Here is a 16,154-nt window from a genome sequence, read left to right as displayed (position 1 = left end):
AGGCTTAACATGGAGGACTTTCGGCGAAGGCGGTGACGAAGCCGTCTTGTGGGAATCGTGGAGAACCGCGACCTGCGATCCCGAGCCAGCGCGCGCTTCGGGAGAGACGCTTGTGCGCTGGAACCGGTCCGGCGCTCCGCTGGTTCGTCGGCGTCCCCCGAGAGATGGCGCCACCGATGTGTGCGGGGATAGGCGCGCGGGCGCGGGCGGCGCGAACGTGCGCGCACGGGAGACGAGGAGAGTCTCGGCGGAGACCCGGTTGGGGCGAGATCGGCGGAACGCGGCGGTGATGGATTCATGCATCTCAGGTGGGAGCTTTGTTTGTCGCGCGCCGTGAGTGCCTGCCTCCCGTTCGCGGTCACGACCCGGACGGCGTGATTCGTGAACGCCGTCGAGCCTTGTGCTCGCATGCTTTGGGATTCCCCAAATAAACGGCTGTGCTTCGGCACTACTGTCTACTGTGTTCTCGTATCGGCGAACCTCGCTGGGCTGCCGTAGCCATGGGAGCCCGCGTGGTTGACACGCCGGGAGTTAGCGTGGTGGCTTACGCCAGGACTGGCTAAGTCGCCCCGAGGAACCCCTCATATATCCCACATGGCGCCCCAACGTGGGGCTCGTATTCGGACGAATTCGAGGTTGCTAGCTCTCCGAGAAATGCGTTGCTGCAGTCGTAGCCCGCTACCCTTTGTCCGGAAGACTTCGGACGAAACGCCTCGCGCCAGTCGGTTGCAGGCAGACAGTTATGATGCCCGATACAGCCGTGACGGCAAATGCGTAAACCTTCCTACACGCACCAGGCGGTGAGTCAGTAGGATACCTCCGAGCACCGCAGTCGCGGCCCGCTTGCGAGACGGGAGGTGCGTAGGCCTTGTTCCAACATGGCGGCGGGTCGCCTCCCTAGTAGCGCCGTCCCCGCGCAGTCGCGCCGGCGGCGCCGGTTGAAGTTTCCCCCAGGCGCGGCGGACACTACCGAGCGAGGGTGCGGTGTTTGGGAGTTCGCAAGCCGCACGATGAGCCCGCCGCTACTGCGCTTCGAGTCCGAGGCGGAGTGTTTGCCGATTTGACGCCTGACAAAGAGCGAGGGGGATCGCTGAAGAATCAGTCTCCTCTCGCTGCGGGGGGAAGCGGGAGCAATGGGACCGTTGTCTCCGCGCTTCCGGAGTGCGTGCGTCTCGATGCCGTGAAGTCTCCGCTTGAGATTGCGTTTAGGCAGTAAGAGCTTCGCGCGGCTCGGCAGCGGGCTCGTTGGTCGCGAGAGATCGCCAGTCTTAGAGACGGACTCTCAGGCGACCTATACCGGTGATGTGCGCCCGTAAGCCGCTGGTATTGCGGTTGGCGCTGGCTCTACGGCAGCTTGTATTGCTGCGAGTGAGTTGCAGGAGCCCGCCTGCTTGATGCTGACGCTGCTTTGCCGACCAACGCACCAGGCCTAAATAGCTCGGACGGGCGTTTCGATGCCGACAACCCGTAATAGTCAGGCGAGCTGCCTCCAGGCGGGGGTGGCGGCTGGAGCACAGTTGCCGGACTCGTGATTCCGCGAGCAAGCGAACGTGCAAGGGGGAGTCCCCTCGGGCATCTTTGTTACCCTATTTGGCGAGATCGTCGATAAGGTTTCCGGCCAGTCACAGGAGATTGCGGAGTCCCGCTGCTCCCCACTTCAAGTTCGGGAATCGTTTAAACTGGACGGTGAGAGCGAGACCTGCAGCATACGGATACCACCGGGAGCCACGCCAGTCACCACTGCCACGGACAGCGAGGATGGCCTGCTGAACCACCGGCGGGGCCGAGCGCGGTTCGTGGAGCTGCTACTCCAGTTGCTGCTCCGGCCTGCCGGGCGGCAGCCAACCGTTCGGGAGGACCTGCGGCCGAAGCGGCCACGGAACCCAGGAGGCGGCGGTATCTGGCGCCTACGCGAGCGGCGCGAGCCTTCGGGCAGCCGCAGTGGGCGCGGCCGTTCCTGTTGCCGCCTCGAGCTGGGAGTGGGGGTCGCATCATGGCGCGACCCCGGCGTTCGTCGGCTGCGGCTGCAGCTACCCCCGGGCCTGCCAACCTGCTGTGCTGCCCAACCGCGAGAGACTTGGAACCATTGCAATGTGTTTGCGGGTTTGTGAGGCGAGCATCGCGACGGCGGCATCGTGTGGCGAACTTTGGTGTGGAGTGGCGTTCGGTGGCTGTTTTGCTGACTTGAGACGTGACGTGTGTGGTGCACCGTGGCGTCACTCGAGCTCAAGTGGCGTCCAGTTTTAGGGGGGAGGAGTGTGGGAATCGTGGAGAACCGCGACCTGCGATCCCGAGCCAGCGCGCGCTTCGGGAGAGACGCTTGTGCGCTGGAACCGGTCCGGCGCTCCGCTGGTTCGTCGGCGTCCCCCGAGAGATGGCGCCACCGATGTGTGCGGGGATAGGCGCGCGGGCGCGGGCGGCGCGAACGTGCGCGCACGGGAGACGAGGAGAGTCTCGGCGGAGACCCGGTTGGGGCGAGATCGGCGGAACGCGGCGGTGATGGATTCATGCATCTCAGGTGGGAGCTTTGTTTGTCGCGCGCCGTGAGTGCCTGCCTCCCGTTCGCGGTCACGACCCGGACGGCGTGATTCGTGAACGCCGTCGAGCCTTGTGCTCGCATGCTTTGGGATTCCCCAAATAAACGGCTGTGCTTCGGCACTACTGTCTACTGTGTTCTCGTATCGGCGAACCTCGCTGGGCTGCCGTAGCCATGGGAGCCCGCGTGGTTGACACGCCGGGAGTTAGCGTGGTGGCTTACGCCAGGACTGGCTAAGTCGCCCCGAGGAACCCCTCATATATCCCACAGTCTAAAAGGGAAACTGGAACGCCCCTTAGTTGCATCCGTCATCTGTAGTTCATTTCACAGTGGAAGGAACAGCGCACATTCTAACAAAGGACGACAGAGTAACACACCACAAGCGCTGACTATCAACTGATGGCTTTATTGCAAGCTGCGGAAAATAAATAGCACAGTTACAGGGGAAAAATGCAACAAGAGCGCACAAAGAGATAAGAGAAGGATGCCCAGCTTGTCAAACTTGGAGGCCAGAGAAAAGTGGATATGGTGATAAATTCAGTGACGCAATAATAGTTTGACAAGCTGGGCATCCTTCTCTTATCTCTTTGTGCGCTCTTGTTGCATTTTCCCCCTGTAACTGTGCTATTTATTTTCCGCAGCTTGCAATAAAGCCATCAGTTGATAGTCAGCGCTTGTGGTGTGTTACTCTGTCGTCCTTTGTTAGAATGTGCGCAGTTCCTTCCATTGCATCTGTTAACCACCAACTAGCCCAACATGCCACCCTTTTGGATCATTTCACAAGCCGCGTGCAGCCCAGCGGATGCTACATCGTTCCCAAAAAAGCCGTCCACTGCGTGAGCCTAACTCGTAGTGGCGTTCTACAATGGAAGGATGAAAAAAAAAAGCGACGAGAGATGTTGGGGCTTCTGAAGGACATGTTTATCCCTCTGCAGGACAGGTGCGACAGTTAGGCCCCAAAGCCTATTCAAAGATATTCCGTACTGGGGAGAAAAATTCCCATTTCTCGGTTCAGAAATTCCCTATTTTTAGCATATTTTCCCCGCAGGTTTCTCAAGAAATCCCTGCAAAATTCTCTGCCTTCTCTTTCTGCAGCTGACACATCTTTACGTGGCCGCATGTTCGGTTTTCGGTGTTAGCCAGCGCCACCTATGACGACTTTTCGTACCCTTCCGGACGCAGACGCCGTTCAGAGAATCACTTTTAGCGTGAACGAAATTTCACTACATATTCCGCTCATCAGCATTTCACTACGCATTTCACGTTTTGTACCAAACAGCATGCTTACTTTGCATGCTAAAGATCTAAGTTCAAACCACCCATATGAAGAAGAACAAGACATTGTTGGAAAATCGACGTAATTTTTGCTCAGCGCTGGGACTGCTGTCAGCAGTCTTGTTGACAGCAGGTAGACTAAGGAACACCCGAAATGCTTTTTTGTATATTGCGCAGGAATACATGCGACTAGGCGATGGAAGCCCTTCAGTCGCCACCGCATCACGCTGTAACAGCTCGTTCTCACAGAATACTCTTTCCTCTATGCTCCCTCGTGTTTTGTGAATGGGATTGATTGATTGATTGATTGTAGGGTTTAACGCGCCGACGCAACGCAGGCGATGAGGCGCGCCGTAGTGGAGGGCTCCGGATTAATTTTGACCACCTGGGGATCTTTAACGTGCGCCGAAATCTCGTACACACGGGCGTTTTTGCTTTTCGCCTCCATCAGAAAAGCGGCCGCCGCGGCCGGGAATCGAACCCGCGACCTCGTGCTCAGCAGCGCAACGCCTTAGCCACTGAGCCACCGCGGCGGGTGTGAATGGGATTGGAAGCGGTCTTGAATACTTGTGGCTTGCGGTAACACGACTGCGGAAATTCGAACACAAATTCGAGGACCTGTTAAAAGAAATTAAAGAACAATAAAGTAATAAATGATGAGAGGTCCGGTTTACTGGCATTATTTTTTTTTCCAGACTCTTGAAATTCCCCGAATCTATTAAAGATTCCCTTGTTCTCCTTTGGCCAAAATTACAGCCGCAATTTCTCCGAAAAAGGGAAAATTCCCCGCACGGAACACCACTGAGCCTATCGTAGCTCATCTTGAGCCGGCCTCCATTTAGAATGTCATGAGTTAGGCGCGCCTGCGGATGAACTGTTGAGGACAATGTAGCATCCGCTTTGATGTGCACACGTTGTAAAACGAATTATAGATAACGGAATCTGTATGCTCGCCGCTCTTTTGGCATGGTCGCCATAATGGTAGGCACAGTACTCACTTCCGTCGCCGACAATGCTGCACGGGCTGGGGTCATACGCTTCCTTGGAGCAACCAACTTGGACCACAGACTGCAGCACGAAAGTCTCCAGCGGCAATCGCTGAACCTGAACGTCTAGTGCCCTAACGCCGAAGGCGTACCTGCCAACGCTTTGCTTGTACCTTTCACGGTCGTCTTTCCACTTTCCATTTCTGAACATTTTCCTCGTCTACGAGACCAGCAAACTGAGCTTTAGCGAGATTAACATTCGTGCTTTTCTTTTACCCCCTTCCTGTTTCCTTGCGATTATCAGCAGCCTGCCCGGGCTGATGGGCTCGCCGCTGAACCAAGAAAATGTTGAAACGCGGGAATAAAATGTAGATCATTTGAATTAGAAACATTGGTCTAGTTTGGAATACTCCGTTACATTTCGCGCTTTAATTCAAACGAAATACTTTTAATCGTTAGTGGCTGAGCATCGCCTATTGGAGGAGGAATTTCTGAGCAACGTGCACGTTTGGCGGAGTTGGTGATGTCTGTTAAACCACAGCGTAATTCGAAAGAGACACGGACGACAGCGAGAGGACCAATCCCACCGCGGTTTTCAACTTGACACTTGACACTTCACACTTGAGTTCGGCTGCGCCTCAAGTGTCCTTGGTACGCCGGCATTACAAGCACTCGGTGTATATTTATTTATTATACCTCAAAGGCCCCTGTACAGGGGTTTTACATGAGGGGTGGGCATACATTAATAATACAGTGGTTGAAAGTCAGTACAAAATTTCTTCAATGGCTTGGTGAAAACGGATGGGACTGGAGTGGACCACGGCTTCGGCGGGATGGTCATTCCAGTCTTTGGCTGATTTTATAAAAAAAGAATTCTGATGGGCAGAGGTGAGCGTCTTTCCTGGGTAAACAGCCGATGGGTGGTGGACGCGGTCAGAGTGACGGTGTACTTCTTTAATGACGTTGGGAGCTGTTCGAGAATGATAAAACTTATGAGACAAGTGAGCTGAAATATTTTAGCGCACTCTAGTTTGCGAGTGGGAGTTAAAACAAAGATTCATTCACATTCGCTCCCCGCAAAAGAGGTTTGAATTTATGACAGTATATATTGCGCCACAACTGGATTGCCGGCGAGTTCGGCGTCCTTAAGCGATAACTTATCAGTTTTCATTTCATTTCTTGCTTTCTCCGCCTCCAGACGTAAAAGAATTCCGTTAAAACTGAGATCTCCGAGTACACGGACATTGTTTTTTTTTCACCTTATAGGCTCGGATATGCAGCTGCCCCAAAGTAAAAACAAATACATAAGAACTCGCAAAGTCATTAACACGTATGTCCTTTATTGTAAACTGTTCAAATGCAGAAATTGATCATGAAAGTTGTCAGAACAAAAGCAATTGAGAGTTGCCACTGTAGAGTGAAAAACAGCAGTTATGCAACAAACTAAGTGACCATAAAATGCAGCATTTTCAGAAAAACAACAGGAAACGCCCACATTCCAGTATTGTGATAATAGATATAATGGAGGGACAAAAAACCGACACAGAAAACTTTCATGAGTATGACAGTATGTTCATTGCATTGCTGCGCAACCTAACACACAAATAAACTGCAAAAAAAGAACCAACAATCTTTCTGGTAAATTACAACATGAGATTACATTGCCAGTGACATGAACTACCGAAAAAGGAGGAACTAGTTTGTAATTTGGAAAACAAAGCATTTATTGTTTGACAGAAGGCAGACCTATGATCCAAGACATGCAATTGATAAAACATACTATCAAATGGCAGAGAAAAGACACTGACAAAATTACGCCCATCTTCCCGCGAGGGGAATCCTGATGTGATGCGACGCATCGGGGGGGTTCAATTGGTGTTTCCATTGGGTTGATTCTCTAAATCGCGTGAAACATGCTGTGAACACGTAGGATGCATTCCATCACATGCGGGTGTTCTCATACGCGGGAAATATGGCCGTATTTTTCATTCTTTTACTGAGAGAGAGAGACTGGTTGCCATTTTCAGCGGCTGCACTTTACTTGGAGCACGACGGCTTTGTGGTCGCCGAAGTACACGGTCAGTGGATCGCGAGCGCTGACTGAACTGCCGCAACGCGCTACCCCCTTTATATTCACAGCGCCTGAAGGAGAGGAGACAGCGGAGGAGAGTCGCGCATGCGCGCACTTGCGCGCCGGAGCAGACGCGAGCGGAGTGAAGTGCGCGCGCAGCTATTGTTATTGTGTTAATGAGACGGAGTGAGAGTGTTGCGCACAGCTGTCGGAGAGAAGAACGGAGGAGAGTTGCGCATGCGCAGGTGGTGTGCGGACGCCGACGCCGGAGGGACAGTCCTCCAAGCAAGAGATGCGCCGCATCTAAAAAGACACTGACGCAGCACCGTTCGGAAACCTACCAGCAAAGACATTAAACGTTGAAGGCGCAAATACTGTGCGATACAATACAACGAGCATGGCCAGTTTGGAATAAGCTTGCACGCGTGCAACTTACGTGGGAAATTTGACTCCCGGAGCCGCATTCACGCTGTTTGCACAACCGTAAGCCACGCACGAACCAACCATACTTGTTTTGATCGCGTTACATGGCGCACAGGCGAATCAACAACACTTTTCCACGCACGCACGGGACGCGCCCTGCAACAACTTAGCAAGATGGCGTCGCGGCGGCTTCACTTTGCGGGCGCCCCTTCCACTCCAGCAATTTTTTTAACCTCCTTGCTCCAGACACGGAGTCGGATTGGGCTTGAATAAAAGATCGTTCAAGTCGGGTCAAGTCCGGTGAAATTCAACCAACCTATATCAACTAGCAGGCTCATGCATGGGTTACGCAAGCGAGTTTAGAGAAAGGACAGGCCGCGTTGCATTTATTTATTTATTTATTTATTTATTTATTTATTTATTTATACTGCAATTCCACTTTGAAGATTTCAATAGGAGGGTACAAATGATAAAAGCATCACAAAAAAGCCACAACAAATGCACAGATAGACAATAGAATGTGTAATGAGAGTACTATTATAAGTTCGAAAGAACGAAAACAAGGTAAACGAAGGGTGTTGAACTTGGGTGCTGTTGAGCTGGTTCCATGCAGTTATGATTCGCTGTTACAAAGAGTATTTTTAAAAAAATTATGGGTACAAAAAGAAGCAATTGTCCTTTGGTGCCTCTGTCTAGTGGCATAGCCGGACGAAAATGTATCACGTCTGAAATGCCTAATATTTACCGGAGCCTTTAGCAGTTTCGCACATGAGTTTTGATTGACTGTAGGGATTAAGCGCTGACACAACGCAGGCGATGAGGCGCGCCGTGGTGGAGGGCTTCCGGATTAATTTACACCACCTGGGGATCTTTAACGTGCGTCGTAATCTTGAACACACGGGCGTTTTCGATTTTCACCTCCACCAGAAAAGCGGCCGCCATGGCCGGGAATCGAACCCGCGACCTCGCGCTCAGCAGCACAACGCCTCAGCCATTGAGCCACCGCGGAGGGTGGGTACATGACCTTTAGTCTAGATGAACGGTTTCTTTGAGTTAATGGCTCTGGATTAAAGGGCAGAGTTGAAGTGCGCCTAAAGCTGTTGCATATAAACCGCACACCTCTTTTTTGTATGTGTTCCATTTTATTAATATTGGCCGGAGTGAAGGGGTCTCAGATTATGGCTGCATAATCTAACGAAGGGAGAACAAGTGCTTTATATGCGGTCATGCGGACATCAGGAGTAGCAAACTTTAAAGCTCTTCGTAAAACGGACAGCTTACAGCTTGCATTATTTGTGACACAATCTATGTGGCAAGTACAATCTAAGTTATTTGTGATCTTTTTTATCCCCCCTTTCTCCTCTCTCTTTCATCCCCCCTCCTCCCTCCCCCCCCCCCCCCAATGGGTTGTATGCAGGTGAGCCCCCGGATGGGCTCGATGATATCCCCAGTGCACTTCCTTTCCTTTTCCCCCTAATCACCCTCTCTCTCTCTCTCTCTCTCCTTCTGGGCCCACGTATTTGTAACGAAGTACTTCATGAAGGACACTGCTGTTATCAAAATACAAACAAACAATGGCTCAAGGGTGCACATTGAATGGCTTTTTGATGTGTTCCTAACTCTTAGCTCCCTTATTACTCGAATCTCCGGAAAGTGCCCGATCATGAAATAATTTTTTTGTAAATCTTCGTTGTTTTGTTTTTTCTTGTTTTTCATTTGCCTGTCCTAAAATACGGATGCTCGAAAAGCTAAAGTACTGGGGAAATGCCTGCATGCTGGCGCTATTAACCCAGCAGTAAGCCACGGGTATCAAATTAAAAAGTTGCTTCGTAAGTTCAGCACATAAGCTGAACTGCCTAGTTATCAAAGTTAGCACTAATCTCATACGCGTCACCAGTACCGACTTTCATCTCGCCGCAGAGCGCTAATCTTTCAAGCCTCTCTATCGGCTCCTGATAAATTACGGTTCAGCTGAGTTTGCGTTGCCTTTCGCACCGCACCGGACGTCGACTCGGCTGTTAATCCTCACTGCATCCGATTCCGGCAGTTTCGCTAAGCGTGTACGGTATGTAGCGTCCTGAGCGAAGGACAAAAAAAAAAAAAAAAGCCTGCTCCATTGAGCAAAGTGTGCGGAATAAAATCGCAAACGGAGACAACCAGCAATTTTTTTTTCTTATTGGTTGGACTTCCCCGCAAGCGTCACACAACGGCCCCGACGCCATCAAAGAACTAAATAATAGAGGCACGGCAGACGATGATCGAGCAGACGACACTTATCCGAACGAGCGACAGACATGCGAGAGAAAGACACTCCCGGCAGTCTCGTTTCCGTCGTCATCCCCGGACGGGGCCCGCGACTTTACGTCATCAGGTCAGAAAGTGACGTCACGCGTCGTCTGCGCGCTGTGCGTACCGGCTGTTCCTGGGGCTTTTGCTCCGTTGTTTTCACCGCGCTGCTAGCGGTGGCGGGTACGGTTGTTTTACTGACGGTTTGGAAGTTGGTCGGGCTGTTTGCGGTCGCCCGAGTTCTTCCGCCAAGGCAGTGGCCATATGCGTGTGGCTGCGTACCCTTGGAGGGGAAGGGCAGACATTCTTATCCTCTGACGATGCGGAGGCGGCAAAGCAGGGGGCGATCTCGTTCACGCTTGCGGGCTTGTAGTTCGTAGGCCGGCCCGGCCCTGCTCGCTCAAGGACACGGACCAAGCAGGCGGCGAAGAAAACCGAAATCTTTCCCGGGTGGGAGTTCGTAGTCGTATGCGTGGGAGCCGGGGAAAATTAGAGGCACGCTCCAAGTCCCAACTGGGGCCGCGCGCAATTAGAACAATCCGACAAAAACGTACCAGAAAGGATGATGTCAGAACTAGGCGATCAAATTTGCATGCGCGCGGAAGGTTTCCGAGAAAGGAATCGCAAACGGATCTGCGGCCTTAGCAAATACGCTCACTGACGTAACGTTGGGCCAAATAACGAAACAAGCTCGCATTATTACGCCAGAGTGCACAATAAGTCGCCCTGCGAACTGGAGGCGTTAGGAAGAATCTTGTATCTGTATGCGTTCGGGTTGAGACCGAGCAATTGTCGCGGCGGTACAAGACCGATTCCTGGCAGAATTGTTACACAACGTCTGAAAGGGTTCTTTCAAAGGAAGCGCTACGCGAGTTGGATGGCCTATTAGATCATGTAACTGGGTGTAGAACGTATACCGAATCATGACAACGGCCCACGCGTGCGTTTCGAAATCAGCTCCAGCCCTAATTGAGGGAACAATGGTCCCGGAACAATGCCCCACGAAGTTCCAAGTGTAGCTGAACCATTACCAGAAACAGTGTTTCAATCAGCGTCATCGTTTGAATGCTAAGGTCACTTTGGTGTCACTTACGTAAATCGCTAAATGTGAACTACCTGGGGCGGTATTCTCGTGTTTGTCCGTTTTGAAAACGTCCGTTTTGCGTCCGTTTTATCGTGACGTACTTCCAGTTGTAGGGGGCTTTGGATTGACTTTTGCGCAGCTGTTCTTGTAAGCACATTTAAAATGACCAAACCTGTAGTAAACTACCTGTTATGTGTTTATATTGTTCCGCCAGCGAACCAACAACAAGGCGACGAAAAATCGTCTGCTCCTAATCGTCTGCTCCGAGGAGCCGCCGCTGATAGCTCCGCCAGCTCCGCCGTGCTTGTATGCCGTCCCATACCGGTGTCCGCTTTTAGCCAATTAGAGCTTGCTCGAGACGGACACAAAACGAGCAAAACACGAGAATACCGCCCCTGGCACGAATGTTAATATAGTCGTCCACGTGTGTCTTTATTGCAGCGGAGATATTATAGGCTAGGCTCTGACCAGAAATGTGTGCGGAGGCAGGGTGTGTCGAAGAAAGCCGCGTCGACAAAATTTAATCTTGCGGCAGAGTGAAGCTTGTGATGATTGCCTTGTAACTCACTTTTTTTTGCGAGAGTTTGCCTTACGGCATAACAGTTATACGTACAACATCACATATCTCATGTAGGTATCATGAAAAAAAATCATACTAAAATTGGCCGCTACGGCGACTGGATCTATCATTACACTGATTCTCATCGGCTTTTTGTAATATCATAAATTACAGTGAGATTGTAAACGTTGCAGAATTCCCGTCTGATGTCATTACACGGGCTTTCGCGGGTTGAAAATGGACAGCCTCATGTTTGTCCCCTAGAATAAAGCTCTAGTTCTTCCAAGTTTCAGTGAGTTAATTAACTAGGAAGTGTGCTCACTCGCAAATTACAAATAACATGTTCGCTCCGTGCACTTTCTTAGACTGTACCCAGCCCCGCTGGTCACCCTGCACTGAATTTTTTAGAACTGCCCGACAAGCCGACTTTTAAACACGATAGTCTCTCTTGAGCTGCTCGAACGAGAAAATTTTGGTCTTTCTGTCTGTCTGTCTGTCTGTCTGTCTGTCACTCGATTCAGCCAGCCGGCCAAAGTAAACCAGATGCTGCGCAGCAGTCTTATATACTCACAGCCAAATCTAAACGTCTAAGTCCGGTGTTAAGGTTCATACTTGTCAACATTGTTAAACAAGAACAAGGGATTATGCAAATATAAGGTGGAAAATCAAGACATGAGTGATATTTGCAGTGTTTTTTTACTAAAAAAATTGGCCGCGTATCTGCTGCTTTCGTTGCAAATGTCGACGCAAGACGATAGTCGACTGGCGCCCCTGGCAAGTAAATGCATCCCTTCTCTTTGCCGCTCACCTCTCATGCTGTTCATCTCGCGTCTCGTTCCTTCCAAGATAACACGTCAGAGGTTTGCTCAAGTCAATTTAAATTTACCGCGTTCCACTGCTCTGAGTTGGGAGCCTCGATGCCAGCGCTGCCGTACGGCAGAGACGCGCGTGAATCGAGGAACATAGAACAACGTTGCCCAACTCCACGAGCGTTCCAAGCGGAACGCGGAACCTAGCTAGTGGAACCTTTCGTTGCTGTTGGGGTAGGCCGCTGCGTCTACGTAGAGAGTATGCTCAGAGGAAGGGTAGCGGGAGAGGTGTGCTTGGGCTCGGGCTAGACGGCGTCCGCGGTGGTAAGCTGGATGCATATTTCGCGGGATCGGCTTAATTAGGAGACGCCCGCGGAGATACCGGGGGATGTGAGCTGGAGGATCTAGTATAAGCGGGGGGTTGGCATGAATTCGATCGAGGATCTGCCGACCAGCCGGGGTCTTCGCACTCGCTGTAGTAGGCGCTTCTCCAACAATCCCTCAGGCTTCAGCTACAGTCGCCACCACCTCCTCGGTAACTGCGGAAGAGGCAGCCATTGCCCTTGCCCTAACTCAATTACCTACCCCCCAGATCATTTTATCTGACTCTCAAACTGCCATACGAAATTACACAAAGGGCGTCATTTCCACAGCTGCCCTCAAAATTCTTCTTCAGAATCCCCCTGCCCACCCCGTGATGCTGCTGTGGACTCCGGCCCACACCGGCGTAGGTTGTAATGAGACGGCACACCAACACGCCCGAGCTTTGATATCCCGGGCTCCCGTTTCTTTTACGCCTACACACGGCATCCCCGAAATGTCCCACGCGTACCTACTTACGTACAGGGACATAACTCAACATTACCGCCTCCTCCGCAGGAACCTACCTCCCCCGCACCCTTCACTTACTCCGCCGGCAGCGCACATGTGGCGGTTCTTACAAACCCACACTTTCCCACACCGCACTCTCCTTGTGCACACTCACCCACACCAATTCACCTCCCCTCACTGCCCCTCATGTGGCGCGCTGGACACTCTCTTCCACTCGCTCTGTGAGTGTCCGCGCGACCCCTTCCCCCCTTTCCCCTCCCCTTCTCACTGGGAGCAGGCTCTGGGGAGCTCTGACCTCGCAACGCAAGAAGCCGTCACGGACAGAGCCCTGGACGTCGCGGGGGCCCTTTGGGCCTCCGCCACCCCCCTACCCTGAACCCAGTGTAAAATAAAGTGGCGCTACTACTACTATTTCGTTGCTGTTGACGTTTGATTTTTTAGATGCAGAGCATCTGATTCACTCGCCTTGTCCCTCCGGCGTCGTCGTCGTTGTCGTCGTCGTCGTCGTCGTCGGCGTTGTCCACCCCTCCCCCATTCTCCTAGCCGCGCCAGCTGCGCTCTCCGCCGCTCACCCCCTCTCCTCTCCGATAGCGAACACGCGAGGGGCATTGGATTGGCTTGGCTTGGCTTGGCTTGGCTTGGCTTGGCTTGGATTGGATTGGATTTGAATTGGATTGGATTAAAGTGGATTGTGTTGGATTGTGTTGCGTCATAGCCACGGCATGATCCGTCATAGCCGCGGCAGACGCGCTGGGGCCGGCGCATGTGCAGTACCCTCTCTTCCGCGGTTTCCTCTCCTTCGGGCGCGCTGCGCATATAACCGATGTGCCGTTCTCCGGCGAAGCAACATCCACGCTTGGCTCAAACACCTAGAGTCCACGCCGCTTTACAAGTACGCCAACGTCGTCATCGACTGGGACCGGCTTACGTAGTCCGCTTAACGTTATGCGCGCTATAAAACGCGGTCCCTTCGTCGCTCCGCCTATGCGTCGCATCTACACAGGGGTTCCCGCGAGGGGAGGTGGGAGTTTTTGTAGCGTAAGCCACACTGGCCGAGGTTGAGCAGTTTCGCGTGGACCCTGAAGGGCCGTGCTGCGCAAGCGCGAAGATCATTGGATTGGATTTGGATTAGATCGGATTAAATTGGATTGTATTCCAATCCAATTGGATTACGGGTGCGTAGAGAATTGGATCTGCACATCCGCCGGTCTGCGCACTCCAGAGGAGTGTCGTCATAGCCGCAGCAGACTCACTGTCGCCGGCGCGTGCCCAGCTGTGCGCCTCTGTTGCGCAGTAGCCAAGTCTGACGCTGCGCCGGAGCCGCTTGATAGGCATTTCACGTGGTTCCTGGAGAGCCGTGCTGCGCATGCACGAGGAGCAGTGACTGGATCGGACTGCACCGGACCGGACTGGACTGGATTGGATTGGATTGCTGAACCTTAGCTCACGCTACGTATATCCTGGCCACGGAGCAAGAACAATATAGGAGGGGAAACTAGGCTTCCTAACGCGGCCAGATAATAGAGTTTTAGAATACGTACGCAGACGTACTACGCAATTAGATAACGCTATTTTTTGTGTCATTCGCACTGCGCATGCGCCGTACGTTAGCCGCTTTTGCGTTTAGCGGACGCTATTTCAGCAAAATAGCGTGCGTACGTGAGGCCGCTTGCGTTTCCAACATGGCGGCAAGTAGCGCGACAACCATCCACGGTTCCGCTCTTCTGTGGACAGTAATATGCTTACGATGGGCCTAGTTCTTTGCTCCTGTGTTTTAAATACGTCGAGTGGTTAGCACGTCGCCTTCGCGCAGCTCTGTATCGTCGTGACACATCGCTGACTGTCCGAACGAAGCTTGCAGCCAAGCCAGCGACCGAAGCTGCGTGCGTGCGTGTGTGTGTGTGTGTGTGTGTGTGTGTGTGTGTGTGTGTGTGTGTGTGTGTGTGTGTGTGTGTGTGCGTGTGTGTGTGTGTGTGTGTGTGTGTGTGTGTGTGTGTGTGTGTGTGTGTTGTTGTTGTTGTTGTTGTTGTTGTTGTTGTTGTTGTTGTTGTAAACGCGTTCGCTTCGCGATGAAATGCGACCTTGTGCTTCTGCGGGTGGATAGTGCTTCCCATGCTCTGGATTATCCTTCTCAAGCGATGTACGACTCAACCTCGCATCGGGTATGTGCAGTGTGCCTGGCTAAAAGCCATCTCGGCTTGCTCGCCAGAGTTAAGTGACTTGCTGTTCGTCCCCGCAAACCGCGCGCGGCGCGAGGTGAGTGCCGAATGTACGACCGACAGGAAGAGGAAACCGATCGCCTGTCAATCGCGATTCAGTCTTGCAACGCATGTTGTGACGTTGTGTTCGTTAGAAACGCGTCTCTGCATGTTTTTGAACTTAAATAAAATGTATGCATCAAATTCGGGCATTCGGTTCAAGCCGTTCTCTGCGATTGCACGAAAGAAGTGCCACGGGGCTTCAACGCTTTCTTTATGGAACGTACTCAGGTAAGAGAATATTCATGTCGTGTTATGGCCGTGTTGCATTCAATACTAGCGGGAAAGCGTTTGTTTACAATTATTTGGATAGTTGTAAAATGTCCAAGCAAGCACTCCGGCGCTCCGCTGGGAGATCAGCCGGCGATTCATTTCGCAAATCATTTGACAGATGACGCCGTAAGCATTAGCGTGTCGCTACGCAAAACTGGTGAGACGCTGTACTAAAACGCCTCTCGCGATGTTTACGTAGCGTGACGCAAAAATTTAGCGTTTACCGTACGCAAAGCCAACAAACGCTGTACTAAAACTCCCTAATGTCACAAGCGCTCGTCATACGTTACGCTAGCGGCATCTACCGCGGTGAACAAACTGCGGGGCTGCCGCTTTCGGCATTGCACAGCACAGCCACAGAAAGAAGTGCGGCCGCTATAATTTCGTCCATCAGGTGCCGCTACCCTCTCCTTCATCTTCGCAATGACGAAGCTTTGCAGTCCGCCTTGGTTTTTGTTGTGACATTATCCGGTCGCTCGCCCGCGCTTATCGCGATGGGCCGTTTCGCCTATATATTCTTGATCCGTGATCTTGGCATAGCGGAGCTAAGCCACTGCTAATTTTTTTTAATTCCGCCAGGTAGCGCGGGCAACAGCAGGCGAGGGTTTTCTGCAGTTGATGTAGCATTTTATTTGATACCGCAAAAAGCAAGCGCAGCTACAGACGTGCTGCAGGATGACTTAAGTTCAACTTGCGATTCCGACACGAATGAGACGAAAACAAGCAAGATATTCGTGTCAAGTTTATACGCCATTCATAACCG

General features: G+C 52.0%; 1 protein-coding gene across 1 annotated transcript in view; it reads right to left on the bottom strand.

The window, feature by feature from the left end:
- Positions 1–4,926, bottom strand: part of LOC144162565 (aldehyde dehydrogenase, dimeric NADP-preferring-like) — a 166,659-nt gene extending 161,733 nt beyond the window's left edge. Inside the window, exon 1 of the mRNA XM_077693154.1 lies at positions 4,810–4,926. The gene's annotated coding sequence lies outside the window, so the exon portion shown is untranslated. The remainder of the gene's footprint in view (positions 1–4,809) is intronic.
- Between the last annotated feature and the right edge of the window lie 11,228 nt (positions 4,927–16,154).

Source organism: Haemaphysalis longicornis, unplaced genomic scaffold, assembly GCF_048455015.1.
Source record: "Haemaphysalis longicornis isolate Haplotype H1 unplaced genomic scaffold, Haemaphysalis longicornis Haplotype H1 scaffold_12, whole genome shotgun sequence".
NCBI classification, from domain to species: Eukaryota; Metazoa; Arthropoda; class Arachnida; order Ixodida; family Ixodidae; genus Haemaphysalis; species Haemaphysalis longicornis.
Note: the sequence above shows the minus strand (reverse complement) of the source record. Positions and strands in the feature narration are given on the sequence as shown.